This window comes from Sapajus apella, unplaced genomic scaffold (genome assembly GCF_009761245.1).
Source record: "Sapajus apella isolate SASKATOON/1434 unplaced genomic scaffold, GSC_monkey_1.0 scaffold2214, whole genome shotgun sequence".
In the NCBI taxonomy this organism is placed as follows: Eukaryota; Metazoa; Chordata; class Mammalia; order Primates; family Cebidae; genus Sapajus; species Sapajus apella.
The window spans coordinates 1-10,526 of NW_022439140.1; the positions used below are offsets into that span (position 1 = coordinate 1).

The 10,526-nt window shown below is 35.8% G+C and overlaps 1 pseudogene; it reads left to right on the top strand.

Moving 5' to 3' along the window:
• The first annotated feature begins 3,523 nt into the window (after window positions 1–3,523).
• LOC116547152 lies at window positions 3,524–4,401 on the top strand (annotated as a pseudogene).
• The last annotated feature ends 6,125 nt before the right edge of the window (window positions 4,402–10,526 follow it).

Here is a 10,526-nt window from a genome sequence, read left to right on the forward strand (position 1 = left end):
GAAAATATATAGCAATAAGTGCCCACATGAGAAGCAAGGAGAGATCAAAACTTGACACCCTATCGTCAAAACTGAAAGAGCTAGAGCAGGAAGATCAAAAACCTCAAAGTCTAGCAGAAGACAAGAAATAGCTAAGATCAGAGCAGAACTGAAGGAGATAGAGACACAAAAAACCCTTCAAAAAATCAATAAATCCAGGAGTTGGTTTTTTGAAAAGATCAACAAAATAGACAGACCACTAGCCAGATTAATAAAAAAGAAAAGAGAGAATAACCAAATTGATGCCATAAAAAACGATAAAGGGGATATCACCACAGATTCCACAGAAATTCAAACCATCATCAGAGATTATTACAAACAACTCTATGCACATAAACTAATAAAGCAGGAAGAAATGGATAAATTCCTGGACACTTGCCTCCTCCCAAGCCTAAACCAGGAAGAAGCCAAAACCCTGAACAGAGCCGTAACAAGGCCTGAGGTTGAGGCAGCAATTAAGCGCTTACCACCCAAAAGAAGCCTAGGTCCAGACGGGTTCACAGCCGAATTCTACCAGACATACAAAGAGGAGCTGGTACCATTCCTTCTGAAACTATTCCAAACAATACAAAAAGAGTGAATTCTTCCCAAATCATTTTATGACACCAACATCATCCTGATTCCAAAACCCGGCGGAGACTCAACAAGAAAAGAAAACTTCAGGCCAATATCCATGATTAGCATAGATGCAAAAATCTTCAATAAAATACCGACAAGCCGATTGCAACAGCACATCAAAAAGCTTATCCACCATGATCAAGTAGACTTCATCCCGGGAATGCAAGGTTGGTTCAACATACGCAAGTCTATAAACGTAATTCACCACATAGACAGAACCAAAGACAAAAACCACATGATTATCTCAATTGATGCAGAGAAGGCTTTGACAAGATTCAACAGCCCTTTATGCTAAAAACCCTCAATAAGCTAGGTATCGATGGAATGTATCTCAAAATAATAAAAGCTATTTATGACAAACCAACAGCCAATATCATCCTGAATGGGCAAAAACTGGAAGCATTCCCCTTGAAATGTGGCACCCGACAAGGATGCCCTCTCTCACCACTGCTATTCAATATAGTATTAAAAGTTCTAGCCAGAGCAATCAGGCAAGAAAAAGAAATAAAGGGCATTCAAATAGGAAAGGAGGAAGTCAAATTGTCTCTATTTGCAGACGACATGATTGTCTATCTAGAAGACCCCATCGTCTCAGCCCCAAATCTCCTGAAACTGATCAGCAAGTTCAGCAGAATCTCAGGATACAAAATCAATGTGCAAAAATCACATGCATTCCTATACACCAATAACAGACTTAAAGAGGGCCAAATCAAGAACAAACTTCCATTCACAATTGCCACAAAGAGAATAAAATACCTAGGAATACAACTAACAAGGAATGTAAAGGACCTCTTCAAGGAGAACTACAAGCCACTGCTCAACGAAATAAGAGAGGACACAAACAGATGGAGAAACATTCCATGTTCATGGTTAGGAAGAATCAATATCGTGAAAATAGCCATACTGCCCAAAGTAATTTACACATTCAATGCTATCCCCATCAAGCTACCAATGACCTTCTTCGCAGAACTGGAAAAAACCACCTTAAACTTCATATGGAACCAAAAGAGAGCCCACATAGCCAAGTCAATGCTAAGCAAAAAGAACAAAGCGGGAGGCATCACACTACCAGACTTCAAACTATACTACAAGGCTGCAGTAATCAAAACAGCATGGTACTGGTACCAAAACAGAGATATAGACCAATGGAACAGAACAGAGGTCTCGGAGGCAACACAACAGATCTACAGCCATGTGATCTTTGACAAACCAGACAAAAATAAGCAATGGGGAAAGGATTCCCTGTTCAATAAATGGTGTTGGGAAAGCTGGCTAGCCATGTGCAGAAAGCAGAAACTGGACCCCTTGCTGACACCTTACATTAAAATTAACTCCAGATGGATTAAAGACTTAAACATAAGTCCTAACACCATAAAAACCCTAGAAGAAAATCTAGGCAAAACCATTCAAGACATAGGTGTAGGCAAGGACTTCATGACCAAAACACCAAAAGCATTGACAACAAAAGCCAAAATAGACAAATGGGGCCTAATCAAACTCCACAGCTTCTGCACAGCTAAAGAAACAGCCATTAGAGTGAATCGGCAACCAACAGAATGGGAAAAAAATTTTGCAGTTTACCCATCTGACAAAGGACTGATATCCAGAATTTACAAAGAACTAAAACAGATTTACAAGAAAAAAACTAACAAGCCCATTCAAAAGTGGGCAAAGGATATGAACAGACACTTTACAAAAGAAGACATACATGAGGCCAACAAACATATGAAAAAATGCTCATCATCACTGGTCATCAGAGAAATGCAAATCAAAACAACATTGAGATACCATCTCACGCCAGTTAGAATGGCGATCATTAAAAAATCTGGAGGCAACAGATGCTGGAGAGGATGTGGAGAAATAGGAACACTTTTGTACTGTTGGTGGGAGTGTAAATTAGTTCAACCATCGTGGAAGACAGTGTGGTGATTCCTCAAGGACCTAGAAATAGAAATTCCATTTGACCCAGCAATCCCATTACTGGGTATATATCCAAAGGATTACAAATTGTTCTACTATAAGGACACGTGCACACGAATGTTCATTGCAGCCCTGTTTACAGTAGCAAAGGCCTGGAACCAACCCAAATGCCCATCGACAATAGACTGGATAGGGAAAATGTGGCACATATACACCATGGAATATAATGCAGCCATCAAAAACGATGAGTTTGGGTCCTTTGTAGGGACATGGATGAACCTGGGAACCATCAGTCTCAGCAAACTGACAGAAGAGCAGAAGATCAAACACCGCATGTTCTCACTCATAGGCGGATGTTGAACAATGAGAACACATGGACACAGGGAGGGGAGCACTACACACTGGGGTCAGTTGGGGGGAAATAGGGGAGGGACAGTGTCGGTGGGGAGCTGGGGAGAGATAGCAAGGGGACAAATGGCAGATGCAGGTGATGGGGAGGAATGCAGCAAATCACACTGCCACGTGTGTACCTATGTAAGAATTTTGCATGTTCTTCACATGTACCCCAAAATCTAAAATGCAATAAAATAAATAAATGGGGGGAAAAAAAGTGAGAGATTTAGAGAACAATACACAGGGAAGACCATGGAAAGTCAGGGGCAGAGACTGGGGTGGTAAAGCTGCAGCCCACAGGGTGGCAAGGATCCCCAGATGCTAGAAACCGGCAAGAAAGCATTCTTCCTCGGAATCTTCTGAGGGACGGTTAGCTGACACCCAGATTTCTGAATTCAAGCCTCCAGAACTATGAAAGAATAAATTTCCATTGTTTTAAGCCAAAAAATAAAAAATAAAAATAAAGTATCAGCTTCCTTTCTGTGCTGCCTGCTGAGGGCTCCATATGGTGGTGTTCTGGATTCCTGTCGTATCTTAAAGGGAAACTTTCACAATGCCCAGAGCCCTTGATGTCCTGCAAATGAAGGAGGTGGATATCCTTAAGTTCCTGGCAGCATGAACCCAATTAGCTGGCATCAACCTTGACTTCCAGATGAAACAGTATATCTATAAAAGGAAAAGTGATGGCATCTACCTCATAAATCTGAAGAGGACCTGGGAGCAGTTTCTCCTGGCGCTGGTGCCGTTGTTACCATTGAAAGCCCTGCTGACGTCAGTGTTATATCCTCCAGGAATACTGGCCAGAGGACCTTGCTGAAATTTGCTGTTGCCACTGGAGCCACTCCAATTGCTGCCGCTTCACTCCTGGAACTTTCACCAACCAGATCCAGGCAGTCTTCTGGCTGCCACGGCTGCTTGTAGTTACTGACCCAAGGGCTTACAACCAGCCTGGCATGGAGGCATCTTATGTTAACCTACCAACCATTGCTCTGTACAACACAGATTCTCCTCTGCGCTATGTGGACATTGCCATCCCATGCGACAACAAGGGAGCTCACTCAGTGGGTTTGATGAGCTGGATGCTGGCTCGGGAAGTTTTGCGCATGCATGGCACCATTTCCCATATACACCCGTGGGAGGTCATGCCTGATCTCTACAGAGATCCTGAAGAGATTAAAAGAAGAGCAGGCTGCTGCTGAAAAGGCTGTGACCAAGGAGTAATTTCAGGGCGAATGGACTGCTCCAGCTCCTGAGTTCACTGCTCCTCAGCCTGAGGTTGCAGACTGGTCTGAAGGCGTGCACGTACCCTCTGTGCCTATCCAGCAGTTCCCTACTGAAGACTGGAGCGCTCAACCTACCGCGGAAGACTGATCTGCAGCTCCCACTGCTCAGGCCACTGAATGGGTAGAAGCAACCTCTGAATCGTCTTAAGCTGATCTTGCGTGGGCTCTTAAGCAATATGGAAATAAGATCAATGGAAAATAAACATCGAGTTTCTAAATAAATAAATAAATAAATAAATAAAACATCTACAAAGAAAATTCCGAGTGAGGCAGGACCTAAGATACATATTAATATATTAAATTCAAAGGTGAGCCCTGCTTCAATATAACTTTAGATTTCTTATTTAGCTTCTAATTTGCTAATATAATATTTCACAAGAGGCAGATGAAATTTAGTGATACGAAGACAAGAAAAATACATATGGTAAGCTCTGGAAAAGTAGATGTTGTCCTACAAATAATCCCTAGGTAAGTAACTATTTGTAGTCTTGGGACACAAAATATGAGTTACCACTTACTTGCTATTTTTTCTACATAAAATGAGTCATTAAAATTTATTATAATTCATAATAAATAGGAGGCAATAAGTAATGTAATTGTCATAAATACATTGATTGATAAACCCTTACAGTGTAATGAAAGTTTACAGATGACCCATATTTGTAATTCATTTTGCATAATATAATATTGATTCTCATATTTCACTTGAACACATATAGGAAAATATACAAAATTCATCTCTCCTATCAATTTTCCTTCATTTTACTGTTTCAATAGCGTTATTTTGACAAAGATTCCTTTCTGCAAGACATAATTGTCAATAGAATTGTAAGTGGCTATTTGGTGACAATGCTCTGACTCTTCAGTATAAGTAAAGGAGGATCCAGCTTCAATCAGGGCATATACTACTGACAGAGGAAAGAGCAAAAATAGGAGGTGCTAAGAATATAGGATTGGTAAGAAGCCACGAATGGAGATTGAAGCCTAATGTCACAGTTTCACAATCTTTCTTGTGTTCTCGCTATTTAAAAGGTACCAGAGCCTTCATGTTCTCATATTATACATGGAGATAACTTCATATCATAACTTGTCTTCGTAAGACAAATACTTTCCAATGTTTACTTTATTCCCATTCTGCAAAAGTCGAATAAAGTGCCAAATAAATGATACTTCCTATTTGTTTTAAAAATCCTGTCTTTAAAATTTCTGGGATAGAATGTCTGTTTCAGCTATGAAAATACTTTAGTTTTATGTCAGTTGTATATAGCCTATTTACTTTGAAACAATATTAAAAAGAAGTTAAATATTAAAGATTTTTTATAAAGTGAGATAAAAAAGATAAATATAGTCATATATTATTAAAGACACTTCATTTTTGTAATGACTTTACATTCAACAAAGGACAATATTCTACCGTCTATTTTTAATGAGTCAGTAATATAAAATGAAATAAAATCCATATATAACCTTAGGATATTTTTTCAGGTGTAAGTTGAATTTACTCAGTTATATATTTTGTGGTAGTTGGACCACAATATTAAAATATATAAAGAATAAAGTCAAACATGAGAAATATTTTCTTTTTCAAAAGTCATTATTTTGAAGAATGATACATCTTGTTGATTAAAGTATATTTTGAAACAGTGGGGACGTGTTGATTATATTTCAGCATTCTGATTATATTGATAATATTTAAATAATTAAATATTTATTAATTGTATTTAAATATTTGTCTCTCTAGTAATCAATATATTTCGAAGCAAAGAAAGTGTTTTTTTTGTTTGTTTGTTTTTTTGTTTGTTTGTTTGTTTGTTTTTTTAATAAAGCCTACATCTGCTTAAGTAACAATAAAACAGTAGGTGCTGGGTTTACCCTACTGACTGAAACAACCAAAATATAGACCAAATTAATTGAAAAATGCTTTTAAAGACACTGGCTATCAGGCAAGGAAAGATAGCAGTCCCTGTTTATTTATTAAGTAAATAAACAAAGTGAACCCTATGTTTACCCACATTTACTGCCTTGAGTGAATTTGTAGGGTGTGACACAAAGAGGGAGAGCCTAGACAAAGTCTAGCATATTCCTAAATTGAAAAATGAAGCTGAGAGTGTAGGTAAAGTGGCTAGAATTTCCAGGGCATAAAACTGTAATGAAAACTGCACAGAGACTACACTCTGGAGATATTCAAAAAGTACAAATTAAAAAACCTACTGCTGGGTGCCAAGAAAGAAACGCCTTAAAATATTAGAGTTAGCAGTACCTATAATACACACAGGGATACAAGTAGTGCCTAATCTCAAAACCCAGAAGAGAAAACCTCAAAGTAACATTTGTTTAGAATATGAACAAGAATCTTGCCTCCCAAAGGGATAAAACTTGCCTTAGGCTAAGCGTGGCCTGGGGTTTGCTAATAAATCTTCAAAACAAAATCCAAAGGGTAAATTTATCTCCACATAACATTTCTGCATCTCAGAACCAAACTCAAAAATATTTATAGAATTATAAAATAACCAACACCAAAGGAAAAAAAAATCCACAATGCCTGCATTCAATTAAGATTACCATCTATGTAAAGCAGTAAGAAAATATAGACATATCAAGGAGAAAGATAAGCCAATAGAAAGTGACTCAGAACTGAAATGGATTTTAATCTTAATAAGATGTTAAAATAGTCACTATGGCTGTGTTCAGTAAGTTCAGAAAGGTAAGTAGAGACGTATGGAAGGTATAAACAATGACCCAAATAAATTCTCTAGAGATGGAAACTAAAATGCATGAGATGAAAAATTCACTGGATGATATAGTAGGCACTAGAGAAAAAAATATTGGTGACACTGAAGACATAGCAAGAGACAGTGTCTGAAATTAAACATAAAATAAAAATATTTTTTATAAAACATATAGTAAGTTTTAGGACAAATTCAGGTAAACTACTATGTATGAGTGGAGATCACACAGAAGAGAGTGGAATGCAGAAACAAAATTTTTTTAAATAACAGCCAAGCATTTTCTAAAGGTGTTGAAATGTACTATAACCCAAATATCCAAAAGTATCAACAAAACTCAAGCAAAAGAAACATGAAAAATGTACACCATAGTGCATGAAAAGTACTGGAAAATAGGGATCAGGAGGAAATATTAGAATCAGTCACAGGAAAAGGACATTTAGGTACAGTGGAATAAATATAAGACTAGAAGCAGATTTCTTGTTAAAAACAATGCAAGTGAGAAGAGAATAAGCAACATTTTTTAGAGTAGTGAGAAAAGAAAAAAGCCTTTTCATACATATAAGAGCTGAAATAAGTCATCACCATCAGAAGCACACTGCAATAAATCTCAACTTCAGGCAGAAGGAAAATGAAACTGGTTATCAGATCAACTGCGGCAGCATCACAGTGCTTGTGTTCAAGCTACCCTTACTTAATAGCCCCAAAGGGCAAGAGCAGTGATGCTGGCAATTCGGCTATACCAAAGAGAAAACAAAAGTGCTTCCTTTAAGTAAAGAGATAAAGTTCTTGACTTAAGGAAAGAAAAGAAATTGTATGCTGATGTTACTAAGATCTATAGTACAAATGAATCTTTTATCCATGAAATTGTGAAGAAGAAAAATAAGTTTATACTAGTTTGCTGTTATATCTCCAACTACAAAAGTTTTAGCCACAGTGTGTGTATAGGAAAAAGTATGGTACATATAGGCTTTGGTGCTATTTGTGGTGTTCAATTTTCCACTGGGGATCCTGAAACGCATTACTCATGGGTAAGGAAGCTTCTATCTTTGGTAAATACAAAATAAAAAGCAAGATAAGTGAAAGTTAATTGGAAAAAAAGGAACTAATATGAGTTAGAGAGGAAATCAATGAAAAAAGAGACAAGCCACACTGAATAAAGAAAATGATAGAGGACACAAATGATTAATATCAGGAATAATAGAGTTAACATCATAATAAATCATAGATATTAACAGTAAAATATGAGAATGCTTTAAATGAAGATATTTCTTGAAAGACACTATTATGGGTTGATTTTGTCTGTACCTTACAGAATGAGATATATTGAAATTCCAATCTCCTGTACCTCAGAATATCACCTTCTTTGGAAACAGACTAAATCAAGTTAATATGAGGCCATCAGGATGGGCCCTAATTCAGTATAACTGGTGTTCTTATAAAAGGGAAATTTGGACACAGGTACACTGATACACAAAGTGCTTTGAAGGCTCATAGGGATACCATATAAATAACTATGGAGGATCTGAATGACACATCTACAAACCAAGGAATAAAATGCCAAGGATTGTCAGTAAACTAGAGGTAGGAAGAGGCAAGGAAGGATTTCTCTATGATATTCAGAGAGAGCATGGGCTTGCAAAACCTTGATTTTAGCCTTATAGCATCCAGAACTCTGAGATGATACATTCGTCTTGTTTAGGTTACCCGGTTTGTGGTACTTTGTTATGGTAACTCAAACAAACTATTAAAGACAAAAACTAAATGCTTTCTCAAGAACAAATATATACACTGACTAACTCTATATATTAAGAAAATGCAATATCATGTTAAAAACTTCCCACAAAGAAACTCCAGACACCTATGGAATCTCTAGTAAATTTGACCAGATATTTAAGGAAGAAATAATGCAAATTCATCTTCCAGAAAATAGAGGGGAACGTAGTTGCAAATTCATTCTATACATTCAGCATTGCTCTGATTACCAAGCCAAAACTAAGCAAAGTAAACTGCAAAAAAGTACAATGCTACAGAACAGTATCCTCCATGCAAAAAAAATAAATGATTCTTCTATTTTAGAAAATTTTTAGCAAAATTTTACCAAATGAGATCTAACAATATATCAAAAGGATAATACTCCATAACCAATCAGGTGTTATTTCAGATATGCAAGGTTTACTTTACATTAACAAAGTGAATATATTCATCATATTAACAAACCAAACAAGAAAAAATATATTATTATTACAATAGATGTAGAGAAAATATTTGACAAAATCCAACATCCATTCTAAACAACATCTCATAACAAAGATTATGTATGAGCTTGCTGATCCTGATTCAGGCCATGTATGATAAATGTACCTTATAATTAAAAATAAAAGACTGAATGCCTTTCCCACAGATCAACAAGATGGCTAAGATGTCTGCTCTCACCACTTCCATTCAACATTATATTCAAAGTTCTAATGAGTACAGTAAGATAAGAAATACTAATAAAAGTCAACCAGAATAGAAAAAAAAAGTATCTTCATTTGCAAGCAATATTCTATACAGAAGATACAAATGAATACAGAAAAAAACTAATAAGTGGAAATAGCAAGGTTTCTGGTTACAAAATCAAAATGCAAATATCAATGCTATTTCTAATCCTGTTAACAAGTAACCAAAAACCAAAATCAAAAGAGTTATGCCAATTACAAAATCAAAATGCAAATATCATTGCTATTTCTAATCCTGTTAACAAGTAACCAAAAACCAAAATCAAAAGAATTATGCCAATTACATTTTATATAAAGACATTTTATAAAAAGTCTTCAAGACCTACACACTAAAAACAATAAAAAGTGGTAAATATATATATGTGTGTATATGTATATAGACACATGTATACACACAAATATATATATATATGTGCAGATACAACGAATAGACAGTTCATTTGTCAGAAAAGACATTATTAAAATGTTAATCATCTTCAAATTGATTTATAAATTTAATGTAATTCATATAATAATTCCAACAGAACTATTTTGAGCAAAACTGACAGATTCAAAAACTTATAAAAACATGTAAAAGCCCTAGAATAATCAAATAATTTTGCAAAAGAATGAAGGTGGAGGACTAACACTGATTTCAAGAATGAAGCAATCAAAGAAATCATCTTTGTCTTGATAATCAATGACATGAAAAGTGACACATTGGAATGATACTATTAAGACAAGGGTCAGTGTATGCCTAGCTATATCCAGAGAAGGGAGTTAAGACAAGATAACATTTGAATACATTTATACAATCCAGAACAACAGGTAGGTTTCACACATTAGTAACAAGATCAGACTATGACCCCTTAAAAGCCAAACAGAGCCATTTAGGTGTGATCATAAAAGATATTATCAGCAGCATTATTTATGATAGCAATTCAGCAGGAAGAATATAAACATCTAATAATAGGGATGAGTTTATATGCTTCCATTATGGAATATTATATATAAATAAATATGAATTATACAAAGTGATGGTAATAAAAGATGTTTTAAGTATTAGA